Raw genomic sequence first — 8,441 nt, 5'->3', positions numbered from 1 at the left:
AGGGCAACTTCTAAGCAACTGAAGGCTTCTCTCACATTGGCTAAAGTTAATGTTAATGAGTCCAGCATCAGAACACTAAACAACAATGGTGTACATGGCAGGGTTGCAAGGAGAAAGCCACTGCTCTCCAAAAAGAACATTGCTGCTCATCTGCAGTTTGCTAAAGATCACATGGACAAGCCAGAAGGCTATTGGAAAAATGTTTTGTGGACGGATAAGACCAAAATAGAACTTTTTGGTTTAAAGGAGAAGTGTTATGTTTGGAGAAAGGAAAACACTGCATTCCAGTATAAGAACCTTATCCCATCTGTGAAACATGGTGGTGGTAGTATCATGGTTTGGACCTGTTTTGCTGCATCTGGGCCAGGATGGCTTGCCATCATTGATGGAACAATGAATTCTGAATTTTACCAGCGGATTCTAAAGGAAAATGTCAGGACATCTGTCCATGAACTGAATCTCAAGAGAAGGTGGGTCATGCAGCAAGACAACAACCCTAGGCACGCAAGTCGTTCTACCAAAGAATGGTTAAAGAAGAATAAAGTTAATGTTTTGGAATGGCCAAGTCAAAGTCCTGACCTTAATCCAATCGAAATGTTGTGGAAGGACCTGAAGCGAGTAGTTCATGTGAGGAAACCCACCAACATCCCAGAGTTGAAGCTGTTCTGTACGGAGGAATGGGCTAAAATTCCTCCAAGCCGGTGTGCAGGACTGATCAACAGTTACCGGAAATGTTTAGTTGCAGTTATTGCTGCACAAGGGGGTCACACCAGATACTGAAAGCAAAGGTTCACATACTTTTGCCACTCACAGATATGTAATATTGGATCATTTTCCTCAATAAATAAATGACCAAGTATAATATTTTTGTCTCATTTGTTTAACTGGGCTCTCTTTATCTACTTTTAGGACTTGTGTGAAAATCTGATGATGTTTTAGGTCATATTTATGCAGAAATATAGAAAATTCTAAAGGGTTCACAAACTTTCAAGCACCACTGTATTTTCAACTCAAAATAATCTGGTTGCATAAGTATGCACACCCTTTTATAATTGGGCGTGTGACTGTGCTCAGAATGAACCAATCACATTCAGGCTCATGGTCAAACATGAGGAACAAGAAGACCCGAATCATTTATATCCCCCGCCCTATATACCAACTATATACCAAGTTTCAATATATTATTTATCACATTTTTTCAAGTTCTGCTGCAGGAAACCAACCCTACCTCTTAACACTGACCTTTGTTTTTGTTTTATTGCTTTATTGTTTATTGCACATACGGTACAAGAACAAAATTGACTTAACAAAGTATAACAAATACAAGACATGCAGGGGAGCCCTGAAACCTGATGGTTTTTCAAGGGTCTCCCCTTGTTGACCTCACCAGCCCATGGCATAAACCCACAGGACCTTTAGTCCAGGTGTTAGGGTTTTGCTGGGATTCAAACGCGGGTCGTTGGTGTGATAATCCAGCAAACCCCCACTAGGCCAACAGGGGGATGACTCAAGTGCAGAGGCGTGAGGTGAAAGTAGAGTATCAAAAAAAAGTTTATTTACACTATTTACAATTCAATGGAAAAAACAAAAAGAAAATCCAAAAGCTCAGAAGATAAACCAAAATAAAAATATCCAAAGGTAAAATGTCCAAAAACAAAAGGAAAGGCAAAATGCTGAACGCTCAGAAGATCAAAAAGGTACAAAGTCCAAAGAAAGCAAAAATATCAAAAACACAAGGGCACAGGCAAGATACGTGGGACAGAGGAAACTAGCACTAGACAGCATAGCATAAAGACTCCGTGACAAGGGAACAAACAGAGGGGTATTTATACACAAACTAATTAAGGAACAGGGCGGGGCAGGAAACAGGCAATCAAGACAAATACAAACCACAGTGGCGGCCTCTAGAGGCCAAAACAAACATGACAAGATAAACATAACAGCGGCCTCTAGAGGCCAAAACAGTCCCAGTCCTAACAGGACCCCCCCCCAGGAGCGTCTCCTGACATTCCCAGGGCGATCCGGATGGGCCGAATGGAAGTCCTGACAAAGTCCTTTATCTAAAATGTCCCAGGTGGGGACCCAACAGCGTTCCTCAGGGCCATAGCCCTCCCAGTCTACCAGATATTGAAGCCCTGAAGCCTACCAGATATTGAAGCCCTGAAGCCCAGATATTGAGGCGATGCACAGTGAACACAGTCTGACCCTGGAAGATGCGGGGGGGTGGGGGATTCCTGGGGCAGGGGCATATGTGGACATCAGTACGGGCCGCAACAGGGAAACATGGAATGTGGGGTTGATCCTCAGAGTCCGGGGCAACTGGAGCCGGTAGGCGACAGGGTTCACCCTGCGCACCACCTTGAAGGGGCCAATGTAGCGACGAGCAAGCTTGCGGTTCTCCACCCGCAGCGGAAGGTTCTTGGTGGACAGCCAAACCCACTGCCCAGGGCAGAAAGCGTGGGCAGGTCTTCTATGGTGGTTGGCCTGAGTCTGGTTGGTTCTGGAGGTCTGGATGAGGGTCCTCCTAACCTTGCTCCAGGTCTTGCGACACCGTCTCACATATTGGTTGACCAAGGGCACCCCCGCGTCCTCCTCCTGGTCCGGGAACAGAGGTGGCTGGAACCCGAATTGGCACTGGAATGGTGACAGCTTGGTGGGCGATGACTGCAGGGTGTTGTGGGTGTACTCTGCCCATGGCAGCCAGGTGCTCCACGATGTCGGGTTATCCATGGCCAGGCCTCGCAGGGTGGTTTCCAGGTCCTGGTTGAGCCTCTCCGTCTGGCCATTGGACTGTGGGTGGAACCCAGAGGAGAGGCTGGCAGTGGCTCCGATGAGCTTGCAAAACCCGTGCCACACTCGGGAGGAGAACTGGGGCCCCCGGTCAGAGACGATATCCTGTGGGAGACCAAAGACTCGGAAGATGTGATTGAACATTAGTTTAGCTGTTTCAAGGGCAGAAGGGAGCTTGCACAGTGGTATAAAGCGGCAGGCCTTGGAGAATCTGTCAACTATGACCAAAATGACAGTGTTACCTTGTGAGTCAGGGAGACCCGTGATGAAGTCGACTGCCACGTGGGACCAGGGACACCGGGGAATGGTCAGAGGATGCAGGAGGCCCTGGGGATGCTGTCGTGGGTTCTTGCTTCTGGTGCACACCTCGCAGGAAAGGACAAATGACCTTACTTCCTTCTCCATGCTTGGCCACCAGAAGCATCTTCTCAAAAAGTCCAGGGTCCTTCGAGCTCCCGGGTGGGCGGTGAGAGGGGACGAGTGACCCCACTGGAGAACCTTGGCCCGGGCTTGATGTGGGACGTACAAGAGGCCCGGTGGCCCCGTCCCAGGACCGGGGTCCTGGCGTTGGGCTAGTCGGACGGCCTCCTCAATACCCCAGCGGACAGGGGCCACAATCCGGGACACAGGGATAATAGGCCCAACTTCGCTCTCCCTGTTGGTGGGAGCGAACAGCCTGGAAAGCACATCAGGTTTGGTGTTTTTGGAGCCGGGGCGGTATGATAGGGTAAAGTCGAACCGACTGAAAAACAAGGCCCACCTAGCCTGTCGTGGATTGAGTCTCTTTGCTTGCTGGAGGTACTCCAGGTTCTTGTGGTCTGTCCAGACCAAAAATGGATGTTGCGCTCCCTCCAGCCAGTGCCTCCACTCCTCAAGGGCCAGTTTAACTGCTAGCAGTTCTCGATCCCCCACGTCATACCAGGACTCCACAGAACTCAGGCGGTGGGAGAAGTATGCGCAGGGGTGCAACCTTCCTTCCGAGCATTGAGAGAGGACCGCGCCGACGCCGCTGTCCGAGGCGTCTACCTCGACGATGAAGGGTTGTGAAGGGTCCGGGAGGACCAGAATGGGTGCCGTGCAGAAGCGGTGCTTGAGGTCTTTGAACGCCTTTTCCGCCTGAGGAGACCAGACATACGATCCACCTGTCCCTTTGGTGAGGTCCGATATGGGTGCTGCTACAGAACTAAAGTTCCTGATAAACTTGCGGTAGACATTCGCAAATCCTAAGAACCGCTGAACCTCTTTGATGGACTTAGGGGTGGGCCAGTCCCGGACGGCCAGGGTTTTGGCTGGATCCATCTGGAGTTGGCCTGTCCATACAATAAAACCCAGAAAGGAGACCTCGGGAACATGAAATTCGCATTTCTGGGCCTTAGCGAACAGATTGTTCTGTAGCAGCCTCTGGAGAACCTGGCGGACATGGTGGCGGTGCTCCTGCACGGTCTTGGAAAAGATTAGGATGTCGTCGAGGTAGACAAAAACGTACTGGTTAATCATCTCCCTCAAGACATCGTTGATTAGGGCCTGAAAAACAGCTGGTGCGTTGGTGAGTCCAAAGGGCATCACCTGGTACTCGTAGTGCCCAGACGGGGTGTTAAAGGCAGTCTTCCACTCGTCTCCCTGTCAGATACGGATGAGGTGGTATGCATTCCGTAAGTCCAATTTGGTGAAGACAGTGGCGCCTCGGAGCAGATCGAACGCTGTGGACATCAGCGGAAGGGGATAGCGGTTGCGGACAATGATCTTGTTCAGACCCCTGTAATCAATACATGGCCGGAGCCCCCCATCCTTCTTGCCGACAAAGAAGAAGCCGGCACCAGCGGGTGAGGTGGAGGGTCGAATGAACCCAGAGGCCAAGGCGTCCTTGATGTACTCCTCCATGGCCTTGCGTTCTGGCTGAGAGAGGGAAAACAGTCTGCCACAAGGAGAGGTAGTCCCAGGGAGCAAGTCGATGGCACAGTCATAGGCATGGTGCGGAGGAAGAACGGCGGCCCTGCTCTTGCTGAAAACTTCCTTGAGATCCCAGTACTCTGTGGGAACTTGAGATAACTCGGTGAGATCAGGAGGCTTGGCAGGAGACACAGGAGAGCTAGAGAGCAGACAAGAGGCATAGCAAGCAGGACCCCACTCCACAACCTGGCTAGTGACCCAGTCTATACGAGGGTTGTGGCGGGTGAGCCAAGGAAGACCTAGAATAACTGGGAACTCTGGTGAAGGAATCAGGTGCAGGGATATTTCTTCCTTGTGACCTTGAGACTGGAGGAAGACTGGACAAGTTACTTGGGTGACTCTTCCGTCACCTAAGGCTTGGCCATCCAGGGCAGACGCAGACAGTGGGACTTCAAGAGGAGCAGTCGGGACATTGATACTTTGGGCGAAGTGAACATCCATAAAGTTTCCAGCCGCCCCAGAGTCTAACAAGGCTTGACAAGAGTGGACGGACTCACCCCAGGAGATGGAGACCGGGATGTAGACTCCTTGGCCAGGGAGTTCAGGAGAGAGGGTAGGCCCCATCACAACCCTCCCTTGGCTGGACGGGGTGGTCCTTTTCCCGAGAGCTTGGGACTAGGGTTGGGCGGTATCCAAATTTTGATACCTTTAAACCGTCTCTGTGTTTTCCCGGGGTATACGGTATTACCGAGAAAAAAACAATATTTTGTTTCGGCCTACTGTGTAACGTGCGCCTATGCCTCAAATGTACTATTTAAAAGCAGCATAGCGAATTGTGTGCATTGTGGTATGGATTAAGCAGCAAAGTGAATTTTGTGCATTGATGAATGGATTAAGAGATATTTCAAAGCATCACGCAACTCTTCCTTCATCTTGAAAATAGCATTCAACTGTCGTTTACACATGTCTGCGTTGAAACGCCATTTGCAGCACTATTTCACCTGCTCCATCAAAAAAAAGTACACGATGAGCAGGATCATACCCTTTCAAGCATGGGAAATAAAGAAAAGAAAAGAAAAAGAATCAACCAACACCCAAGTCCGTTTAGACTGCGCGATAAACCATATTCTTCAGCGCAAATGAGGCGAACCTAATTCAAATGCGTGATAGCTGCACAAGGCAAAATCATATGGGCCCACGTCATGCCATGGCGGGGAAATTAATAATCAAATGGCCTTACCTTGCTTAAAACGTTGTCTTGATCACATAACTCCTTACAATTATTCCACTTAAATCCATACGGTTTAACACACCCAACAAAGATAGCAAGCGCATTGCTAATTCCCACCAGAAACCGAACAGTTTACGCTACGATGTTTTCTTCCGTTTCTTCAGTAGATGACATTTCAAACGTTTATTACCCACATCCCAAATGTCATACGTTATATTATTTTACCTTGTTGTTACTCATGTAACCTACTCAAAACACAACTCATTGGAGAGATCTCGTGGAAGTGGAGTACCCCAGGCTATGGTGTGCCTTAGGGGACATAATAGATTTTTCGTTTGGTTTGAAACCAAAATGCTGCCACACTGCCGATGTTGTATTTTTTTTTGCCACTAACTCGTTATCTTGACTTGCCATCTTTCAACCACGGTCTCAGTCTCTTTTTTTTTTTAGATAGGACAGTATAGAGAGACAGGAAATGAGCGGGGGAGAGAGAGAGACGGGATCCGGAAATAACCTCGGGTCGGAATCGAACCCGGGTCCCCGGATTTATGGTACGGTGCCTTAGCCATCTGAGCCATGACACCCCCGGGCTCAGTCTCTTGCGAAGCTTTCTGTCAGACTCCAAAATGTCACGCAGGGTTGCCATGGTAACGACATAAACAACCCTGCACGCGATGAAAACTTCTTTAGGAAATTGATAGAATTAGTGAAAATACGATCACACAGTTATTCGGGATGATCTTCAATTTATTATTTTATATTATGACCTCATGTACTCCATATTTATTTAGATATTATATATTTTTTTAAAATGACGGTAATGAGACCGATACCGTTGGTACTTTTGGATACCTCGGGATACCTTCTTACCGTAATACCGCCCAACCCTACTTGGGACATGATGCTCGGAAATGGCCAGGCTTGCCACAGTAGATGCAGCACTTGTCCCTCCTTCTGCGCTCCCTCTCAGCTGCGGAGAGACGAGTATGGCCAACTTGCATGGACTCTGGACAGTCACTGGAGGAGGTAGACGGGCTCCAGGTCGAGGCAGTGAGGCCGGGGAAGCTCAGGACTCGGCGGCGCTCTCTAATCCTGTTGTCAAGACGAGTAGAATGTGAGATCAGAGTTTCGAGGTCACTTGGGCATCCGATAGAGGCCAGGCCGTCTTTGATGGGGTCAGACAAATCATGGTGAAAGGCTGAAACCAGGGCTGCTTCGTTCCATCCGCTGACTGCTGTGAGCGTCCGGAACGCGATGGCGTAGTCCGCGACGCTTCCTTCTTGCTGGATGGACATGAGCTTCCTGGCTGCGTCTTTACTGGTGTCTGCCTGATCGAAGACACGAAGCATCTCCTCCATAAACATCTTGAAATCAGAGCACTCAGGTCCCTGTCTCTGCCAAATGGCCGTTGCCCAAGCTTGTGCCTTACCAGCTAACAAGGTTATCACAAAGGCAATCTTGCGGTGACCCGTAGTGTAGGTGGTAGGCTGAAGCTCAAAGGTGAGTTGGCACTGGGTAAGGAACTCCCGGCACTCACCGTGCTAGCCATCATACCTCTGTGGTGCAGGAAGGCTGGGTTCGCGAGGTGAAGGAGACAGCGTGGCAGGAGGCACTGGAGCGGGAGCCGGATCAGGATGAGGAGATGGGGGCAGAGGAGTCAGCTGTGCCAGGGTTTTCCCAATTTGCTGAAGCAGTACCTCGTGGCGAGCAAGGGCCTCACGTTGGCTCGTAAGTGTTCGTCCATGAGTGTCCATGGTAGCTCCGAAGTGTGTTAAAGAAGCCATAATTCCCTGAAGGTTAGCCGGGTAGACCGTTGAAGACGCCTCTGCTGAGTCAGTCATGACGGAGTCTTTCTGTTAGGGTTTTGAACCCGGGTCATTGGTGTGATAATCCAGCAAACCCCCACTAGGCCACCAGGGGGATGACTCAAGTGCAGAGGCATGAGGCGAAAGTAGAGTATCAAAAAAAAGTTTATTTACACTATTTACAATCCAATGGAAAAAACAAAAAGAAAATCCAAAAGCTCAGAAGATAAACCAAAATAAAAATATCCAAAGGTAAAATGTCCAAAAACAAAAGGAAAGGCAAAATGCTGAACGCTCAGAAGATCAAAAAGGTACAAAGTCCAAAGAAAGCAAAAATATCAAAAACACAAGGGCACAGGCAAGATACGTGGGACAGAGGAAACTAGCACTAGACAGCATAGCATAAAGACTCCGTGACAAGGGAACAAACAGAGGGGTATTTATACACAAACTAATTAAGGAACAGGGCGGGGCAGGAAACAGGCAATCAAGACAAACACAAAACACAGTGGCGGCCTCTAGAGGCCAAAACAAACATGACAAGATAAACATAACAGCAGCCTCTAGAGGCCAAAACAGTCCCAGTCCTAACACCAGGTCAGTGAAAAATTAAAATTTCTCACATTTCTTAGGATCAAAAGGCACATATACAGTGGTGCTTGAAAGTTTGTGAGCCCTTAAGAATTTTCTATATTTCTGCATAAATATGACCGAAAACATCATCA

The sequence above is a fragment of the Neoarius graeffei genome, chromosome 5, assembly GCF_027579695.1.
Source record: "Neoarius graeffei isolate fNeoGra1 chromosome 5, fNeoGra1.pri, whole genome shotgun sequence".
Lineage (NCBI taxonomy): Eukaryota > Metazoa > Chordata > Actinopteri > Siluriformes > Ariidae > Neoarius > Neoarius graeffei.
Note: the sequence above shows the minus strand (reverse complement) of the source record.